The sequence below is a fragment of the Triticum aestivum genome, chromosome 5D (genome assembly GCF_018294505.1).
Source record: "Triticum aestivum cultivar Chinese Spring chromosome 5D, IWGSC CS RefSeq v2.1, whole genome shotgun sequence".
Lineage (NCBI taxonomy): Eukaryota > Viridiplantae > Streptophyta > Magnoliopsida > Poales > Poaceae > Triticum > Triticum aestivum.
The window spans coordinates 425,540,179-425,549,751 of record NC_057808.1 but is presented as its reverse complement, the minus strand read 5'-3'; positions in this window follow the sequence as shown (position 1 = coordinate 425,549,751).

The following is a 9,573-nucleotide window of genomic DNA, read 5'->3' as shown; positions in this document are numbered from 1 at the left end:
TGATGCTCAACTCAAAATCCTACACCTACCAATCCCTTCGAGTGAAGCCATTGGAAATCTCATACAGTTCAGTCATATTGTTCAGTGACAGAGATGAAGTTCTTCTGCTCTCTGAGGAATTTGTTCTGACTGAGGAGTTAGGAATTCGCCAGTGCGGATTGCCTACACAGTGAGGAACATGATAGCCCTGAGGAATTTGAACCTCAAATTTCCGACCGTTGCTGTGCTATGCGCCAGCTGTCCCAAAATATCTACCCACCTAACGGTCATATCATTGAAGGGCATTTATGTCTTATCATGCAAGCTGCTCCCTAGGCTATAAATAGCCACCCCCTATAACCACTAGCTGGTTGGCTGCTCCGAGAGAAACTGACACTTGTCATTTGAGAGCATCCCATCCTCCGAGGACTTTGAGCGAAAATCATCAAGTGAAGGAAAACCCCAAACCCAAACACCTACAAACCCAAAGTGATTGAGCATCACTGAAGAGATTGATCCTCCGTGGATCCGACGCTTGTTACCTTTGAAGACTGTGCTTCTTCCAGACGGTTAGGCGTCATGGTCTAGAGCATCCAAGAGGAAATTGTGGATCGCCGAGTGACCGAGTTTGTGAAGGTTCGGAAGTCACCTGAAGACTTACCACGAGTGATTGGACGAGGTCTGTGTGACCTTAGTTCAAGGAGAATACGGTGAGGACTGTGTGTCCGGGACTGGGTGTCCTCAGGTTTAAATACCTAGCCGCTCCAACCAGACGTACAACTGAGACAGCAGTTGGAATTGGTCTACCAAATCATTGTCTTCACCAAGCCAACTGGTTCTATTTCCTCAACTCTTTCATTTCCTCATTCCTGTGTTGTGCAATTGTTCATATCTGTGTTTGAAGACTTTGACTGAAGACTTTCTCAATTTCCTCAGTTCAATTTCCTCAGTCTGTTTGTCTTCATCCTGTGTTATCCTGTGTTTACGCTTTCTATACTCTGTGCTTGTTTTCATTTCATCATGATGACTATGCTTGTGTTCTGCTATGCATACTTTTGAGTACTTATTCCGCTGCAAGTAGTTCTTCGCTAAGGAATTTCCTCACCCACAAATTCCTGAGTGAAGAATTTATAAAAATCGCCTATTCACCCCCTCTAGTCTATATAATGCACTTTCAGAGACATCAGAGGAGAGCCGCATCAGCAACATCTCGACGGCCATGCTCCGCAAGGTACGGGTGAAGGGGCTACTCCATTCGCACCCCTTCCACCCATCGACGGGCACAACCATAGCGATGGCGCTCGCTCTGGGGCGAATCGCCGCCCTCCGGCCGCTCCCACTACGGGGGCGACCGCAGCGCATGCGCCTCCCCCGGGACGGGTCGACCAAATTGCTGCGCCCGACGGAGCCGCTGGCCCTCGAGCGCCTTTGCCGCACTGCCTTGCCGTCCAGGCTGTCGCCCCACAGCAGCTGGGGTGCAGTGCTACGCCGCTGGCACCGTCAGGAGCCGAGCAACGGTGTGATCTACTTCGTCATCACCCGTGCCAAGCATAGCCTCGGAGGCCATGGCGCGGGCTCAGCTACTATTGAGGTTCTCGCCAGCGGCCGAGCAGATGGACGAATGGCGTGCCACCATCCAAAGTCTGCTCGGTTTCGCCGAAGTTGGGGGCTCACGGTGAGCTGGCCCGCCACGGCCTCCCCAAGCGACAACAACGGCTCATCCTGCTCGCCGTACGGAAGGGGCCATCCCCATGGTGCAGTCCCCGCCATGACAGCCAGCACGAGCGCAACAGAATCAAGACCCCGATGACGTCTCGATGGCCTCCTCTGACCCACGAGTGCGTCCAGGCCGACGGCGAGCCCCGGAGGATGGGCAGAGGGGAGACACGCGCGTCGTTGTTGAGCAACACCACGATGACCCCCGCCGGACCGATGGGCGCGACGACCCCGACGTCGACGAACCCGCGCTCGGTATTGGCGGGTGCCTACCTTTCGAGGTTGGCTGCCCTGCCTTTACTCGTGAGCTGCGGCAGGTCCGTTGGCCGTCCGTTCGCACGTTCAAGCCAGAGATACCCGAGAAGTATGATGGGACGCTGAACCCGACAGAGTTCCTGAGCATTTACACCATCGGTGTTCTGGCTGCCGGGGGAAGAGAAGAGAAGGTGTTTGCCAACTACTTCCCTTTGGCCCTCAAGTCCAATGTGAGGTCTTGGCTGATACACCTAACCTGTGCCATGAGTTCATTGGCGCCTTCACTGGCGGTCATCAAGAGCCCGGCAGGCCCAGCGACTTGCAGCTTCTCCAGCAGAAGGAAGGAGAAACCCTCCGTAAGTATTTGTAGAGATTCAGTAAAGTTCATAGAAACATCCCAAATATCCATCCAACAGCTGTAATAGGTGCCTTCCAGTCCAATGTGCGCAACCGTTGGGTTCGTTCCAAGATGAACGTGCGGTTGCCCAAGACCGTGAAGGAGCTCTACACCTTGGTGGATAAGTGTGCCCGGATGGAGGAGGGAAGTAAGTTGCCCGGAGAGGAAGATTGTGCCAATATTGATTCAGAGGATGATGATGAGTCAACCAGTCAGAAGAAGAGCAAGAAGCGCAGTAAGAAAACGGAAGGATAAGGCAGTTATGACTGTTGAAAGATCGAGCACGCCTAGTATCAGCAAGAAGGCCCAAGCTGAGGCCCCCGGCAAGGAAGCTGCCGTGTGCGCTGACTGTCGGGAGGCCGCGGCTGCCGAGAAGGCTAGGAAAGGCGATGGGCCATACTGCAAGATTCATCAGACCAAAGGCCACGAACTTCAAGAGTGTTATCAAGTTGAGCAGCTTGTCAAGAGATAGACAACAGAGTATGAGAAGCGTGAAAATGAAAAGGGTCAGAATGTTGCTGGTGGTAAGGGCCAAGGCGGTGAAGTAAATCACCCCGGCAAACCCTTTCAGAACCAAGGAAAGCCCACCAGAGGTCGAGGGAAGGAAGCCTGTGATGATGAGAGCGATCGAGGGGATGAAGAGGAAACCAGTGAGCAAGAGTTTCAGAAGGCCACTGACGCCGTGTGCATTGACGGGGGTGCGTCTCTGCACACTTCTCACAGCCAGCTCAAGCGGTGGGCGCGAGAGGTCAATGCCGTGGAACCAGCGCCGGAAGCCCGGAAGCCGCTCAAGTGGTCGCGCACGCCCATCATCTTTGACGAGGAGGATCATCCTAACCGTACCACTGCGGTAGGGTGTTTGCCATTGTTGCTCTCTCCAACGATTCGCAACCTCAAGGTCACAAAGGTGTTAGTGGACGGCGCTGCTGGGTTGAATCTGATCTCCCCAGCAGTTATCAGCAAGCTTCAGATAGCAGAGGAAGAGCTAGAGGTTACCGGCTTCAAGGAGTTAATCCCGGCAGGAGCCGTCCTAAGGGAAAGATCACGTCGCCGGTAACGTTTGGGGGAGAATTGAACTATTGGACTGAGAGGATTGTGTTTGATGTGGTCAATCTCCCCCCGCCATACAATGGGATTCTTGGACGCCCGGCCCTGGCTAAATTCATGGCAGCATCCCACTATGCCTACAGCACCTTGAAGATGCCTGGGCCACTGCGACTCATCACCATCCCATCTGATGAGAAGGATGCAATCATTTGTGTGGACAAAATGTATCGGGATGCAGTTGCGATAGAGGCAGCGGCAGTAGTAGTTCCCGCCAAGGAAAGCAAAGGAAAGAAGAAGGATTGTAGGGACCCCGGTAAAGAGTCCGGGAAGCGTGCCCCCACCGAGTGCACGGCACCCGTTGACGACGTGCCGAAGTGTTCCAACAGTAAGAGATCCAAGGTCGCTGCACCTCAAGTGAAGAAGGTCCCGGCAGGGCTGGCTGGCGTTGATGGTACTTTCACTATCAGCGCCACCTTTGATGACAAATAGGAAAGCATGCTTGTTGCCTTCCTGTGGGCGAATATCGATGTGTTCGCCCGGCCTGTCAAGCAGAAAGTCCAGAAGTAGGCCTTGGAGAGACAGCAGTTCATTGCGGAAGAGATCAAGAAACTTGAGGCAACTAGTTTGGTCAGAGGAGTGCTGCATCCCACGTGGTTGGCAAATCCAGTGGTAGTCCGGAAGGCCAACGGGAAGTGGAGGCTTTGCATAGATTTCACAGATCTCAACAAAGCTTGCCCGAAGGACCCGTTTCCCTTGCCGTGTATCGATCAGATTGTGGATTCCACTTCAGGTTGCGATTTGCTCTCCTTTCTTGATGCATATTCTGGGTATCACCAAATCTTCATGTCCAAAGAAGATGAAGAGAAGACGTCTTTCATTACTCCATGGGGTACATACTATTTTGTCCACATGCCATTCGGATTAAAGAGTGCCGGGACCACTTTTGCAAGAGCAGTCCAGATTGGTTTTGAGCCATAGCTGCACAGGAATGTAGAAGCTTATATGGATGACATTGTGGTCAAGACCAAGGATAGAGCCACCCTTATTCAGGATTTGGAGGAGACATTTGCTAATCTGCGCAAGATCAATTTGAAGCTCAACCCAGAGAAGTGTGTATTTCGTGTTCCCTCCAGCAAGTTGCTTGGGTTCTTTGTGTCCCATCGCAAGATCGAAGCCAACCCTGACAAGATCAAAGCTATAGAGCAGATCCAAGCGCCAAGGATAGTTAAGGATGTAAGGCGTCTGACAGGATGCATTGCCGCGTTAAACAGATTCATCTCCAAGTGTGCCGAGCGCGCCCTGCCGTTCTTCAAAAGTTTGAAGAAGGGAGGGCCCATGAAGTGGACCCCGGAAGCAGATGCAGCCTTGCAAGAGTTGAAGGCCTACTTGTTCTCTGTGCCTACCCTGGTTGCTCCCAAACCCTAGGAGCCATTGCTGTTATACTTAGCGGCAACCAACTAGGTGGTCAGTGCAGCTTTGGTAGCGCAGCGAGAAGTGGATGAAGCAGAGAGTGAGCAAGGAGCGGCAGAGTCAGAGAAGGAGCAGGACAGTGATGAGCACGGTAGCGAGAGCAACCCCAAGGATGTGGCAAGGAAGAAAGTGGTGCAGCGCCGAGTGTACTTTGTCAGCTCCTTGTTACTGGGGGCTAGATCGAGGTACTCTGGCGTGCAAAAGTTGATCTTTGGTCTCATCATGGCCTCAAGGAAACTGCGCCACTACTTCCAAGCCCATGAGATCACGGTTGTCACTCGTTTCCCATTGCAAAGGATAATCCGAAACCCTGAGGCTACCTGCAGGATAGTGGAATGGGCTTTGGAGTTGTCCAAATTTGGTTTAAAGTTTGAGAGCACATCAACCATCCAGAGCAGGGAATTGGCAGAGTTTATTGCAGAATGGATGCCAACCCTTGATGAGAAAGTGCCAGAGATAGTTATCCCCGGCAAGGAATCACCCCAAGAATGGATTATGTATTTTGATGGTGCTTTTTCCCTACAAGTTGTAGGAGCCGGCGTGCTTCTTGTCGCCCCCTCAGGGAGCACTTGAAGTACGTCGTCCAAATGCATTTTGCCCGGGAAGAAGCAACCAACAATACAACAGAATATGAAGGGCTCCTTGCCGGGCTCAGGATTGCAGCCGAATTGGGAATTAAGAAACTGATCATTCGAGGAGATTCGCAGCTCGTGGTGAGACAAGTAAACAAGGATTACCAAAGTCCATTGATGGAGGCATACATCAAGGAAGTGAGGAGATTGGAGGAGCGCTTTGACGGATTGCAAACAGAGCACGTACCCCATGCGGAAAACAACATAGCTGATCATCTGTGAAAGTGTGCTGCGCAGAAGCTTCCTGTGGAACCAGGGACTTTTGTTCTCCATCTCACTCAGCCCACCGTATCCCCAGCAACAATGGCCTGGAAGAGGAGAAAGTTGGACTCCGGTAAGCCTCTCCCGGTAGAGCCGTCCGCTCCTGGCAAAGACCCTGCCGGAAACAACTCCTCCTAGCCTGCCGGACGGCACCCTCCAGCTGGGCCCATGGACCCCGCGAACAAGGCATGTGCTCCCGCAGCAGAGGAGGTGCCGCTAGTCCTTGTTGCCGAGCCACATGCTCCAACTTGGGCAAGACACATTGTCCAGTTCTTCCAAACCGGAGAGCTTCCTGGCGACCAAGATGAGGCTGAAAAAGTAGCCCAGAGGGCCAATATGTATCAGTTTGTCGATGACACTCTATACAGAAGGAGGCCCAATGGTGTGAAATTGAAGTGCGTCTGCCGGGAAGAAGGAAAGGAACTGCTGGCTGAGATACACAAAGGCATGTGCAGCTCCCACATTGGATCAAGGGCTTTAGTTGGGAAAGCATTCCGGCAAGGATTCTATTGGCCCACTGCCCTCCAAGATGCGGTCAAGCTAGTCACTAAGTGTGAAGCCTGTCAGTTCCATTCCAAGAAAATCCACCTGCCTGCCCAAGCTCTTCAGACAATCCCTCTATCATGGCCATTTTCGGTCTGGGGTCTCGATATCCTCGGCCCCTTCCCCCGAGCAATCGGGGGCTTTGAATTCTTGTTCGTTGCTACCGACAAGTTTACAAAGTGGCCGGAAGTGACTGCTCAGTCAGCTATCAAGGTCTTGAAAGAATTGGTGTGCCGTTTTGGAGTTCCGACAAGGATCATTACCGACAACGACACCCAGTTCACGAGCCGCGCCTTCATGCAATATGTTCATGCCCTCGGATGAAAGATCTCATTTGCCTCTGTGGCACACCCCCGGAGCAATGGACAAGCTGAGAGGGCGAACGCTGAAGACAAGAACCTTGGTAGCATGGACTCAAGACGAGAACCTTTGATACGCTGCAGAAGCACAGCAGGCGGTGGATCGAGGAGCTGCCGGTAGTTCTCTGGTCCCTCAGAATGACACCAAACCGAGCTACCGGGCGGACTCCCTTCTCCCTGGTCTATGGGGCAGAAGCAGTTATCCCCACGGAACTCATTTACGGGTCGCCTTGAGGGCTTGCCTACGATGACGTAGTGCAAGATCAGCACTGGCGTGATGACGCTGTGCTACTCGAGGAGAACCGTCTCCGGGCTGCTACGCATGCTACACGCTATTAGTAAGCCCTGCGTCGCTGTCATAGTAGCAGGGTTCATGACTGGTGTTTTGAGGAAGGTGACCTTGTCCTTAGGCGCGTTCAGTCCGCCAAGGGTACAAACAAGTTGTCACCAAAGTTGGAAGGCCCTTACCGGGTAGTACGATTCACCAGACCTGGCACAGTCCGTCTGGAGACAGGAGATGGCATTCAATTGCAAAACTTATGGAATATTGAGCATCTCCGCAAGTTCTACTTGTAAGGCGCGGCTGTCGGGCCCTGCCCGGCAGCCAGCCTTTTGTACAGGCCTTGCCTCAGCTGCATGTAACCCCTTGTACAAAGCTAGGGCGATGACCCTGTGCAAGAGAAAATAAAGAAGCGCTGTGGGGGGCCCCGAACCAAGATGGCATGCATGCATGAACATTCCAAGACCACTGCATAAGCATTTCATGAGCATTTGCATATGCATATAGATAGGATCGCATCTTGCATTCATTCTCATCTGCATGAAGCTGCAGGTTCCTGCCGTGAACTTGGCTTCGACAAGGAGTTGAGAAGATTGCCCGGCACTGCAATCCCCGACAAGCCACACAAATAAGTTCTATCTCTTGTCCATTTGTGTTCTGTAAGCTACAACTTGTGCATAAGGAAACCTCGCCACTCCTTTGAGACTTAGGTGCTCCCATCCTTGACTTGAACGTTGCTTCAGTCAGGATGGTCGCAGTGGCCTCTGGTAAAAATGAGTTGGCGGGGGGCTGGACCCTTTGTATTTTGCCCGATCGACGCAGTCCTCCGGCAAGCAAAAGGGTACCGGCAGGATAGCCTGTCGGGGAAAACTTGTTTATTTACACTAAAGAGGCATCTCACCTCTGCATGGACATATACATGCATGAGTTCCCGACAAGGTTCATCTTTTTCATTAATATGCTGATACAAGTACAAGCATTACAGAACACAAACATGGACTCGAGGGATTACATTATTTGAATTAAAATTTGGCAAGTGCCTACAAGTTTAAGATTGAAAAAAGATAAGTGCCGCGTGATGCCTGAGGGAGTCCTGGACTAAGGGGTCCTCGGGCGTCCGGCCTATTAGCCACGGGCCGGACTGATGGGCTGTGAAGATACAAAGACCAAAGACTCCACCCGTGTCCGGATGGGACTCTCCTTGGAGTGGAAGGCAAGCTCGGCGATCGAATATGAAGATTCCTTTTTCTGTAACCGACCTTATGTAACCCTAGATCCCCTGGTGTCTATATAAACCGGAGGGATAGGTCCGTAGAGGACAAGACTCATAACTAAAGACATACAGGCTAGACTTCTAGGGTTTTAGCCATTACGATCTCATGGTAGATCAACTCTTGTAATACTCATATTCATCAAGATCAATCGAGCAGGAAGTAGGGTATTACCTCCACAGAGAGGGCCCGAACCTGGGTAAACATTATGTCCCCCGTCTCATGTTACCATCAACCTTAGACGCACAGTTCGGGACCCCCTACCCGAGATCCGCCGGTTTTGACACCGACATTGGTGCTTTCATTGAGAGTTCCACTGTGACGTCGAAGATAGGATCGATGGCTCGCCTTGTTCTCAAGGACAATATCACCTCCGGAGGAGCACTGGCCCCAGGCCAAACCCTCCGGCTGGGCGGCTTTACCATGACTGCCCGTTCGGCCGTTAAGCCGACGACGACCTCTCGGGTCATCGAAAATCCCCCTCGTATCGACTCCGAACACTCCAAGCAGATGGATCCAGCGGAGCTTTCGTCTTTAAACGAGCTCCTAGATCGCATCGCCGCCCTGGGGGTCGCTACAAACTATGATCGAATTGGGCTTAAACCCGATCAGAGAGAAATCAGATGTCCACCGATGACCCACCAGATAGCGGTAGTCGAGGAGCGAGACGACAACTCTTCCTCCATGCTAAGGACGGACTATGTCCGGATCTCCGATTTCAAAAAACCGGACACCCACCTGCGAGGAGATGCATCCTGCCCTCCGAACATAGAATCAGATGACGGGCCTAAGAAATCAGTGGATATCCCGGAGCCCGATATGTTAAGTTCGGAAGACCTTCAGACTCCGGATCCAAAATTGGGTCAGGGTTCGGATATAAAACCACCCACCCACCCAAATATAAGCGCTCTCATGAGCATACAGCAGGAGTCTCAGGAAACAGTCCATCACTTCTGGGCCAGATTCCTTCTGGTCAAAGACAAGATTAAAGATTGCCGCGACGAGGAAGCGATCTCAGTGTTCCACAACAATTGCATGGACAAAGGAATCCTCAACGCCATCAACCGCCGTCACATATTACACTTCACTGACTTGGCAACTATCGTACAGAAGTACAGCGCAATGGAAAGTGCCTGGAAAACTCAGGCAGCCCGTTGGGAACCATCGGTCCCCACTCAACCCCTCGCTCAGGCGAAATGGGCGCACCCCCGTGGCATGCCCGGTCCAATATTAAAGAAATATAAGTCCATTACGGGGCGCGGAACCGTTCTGGAAGGATGGCTCGATGGGCCATGCAAAATACACGCAACACCGGGTAACATACCGACCCACAACCTTAGAGCATGTTGGATACTCTGGCAAG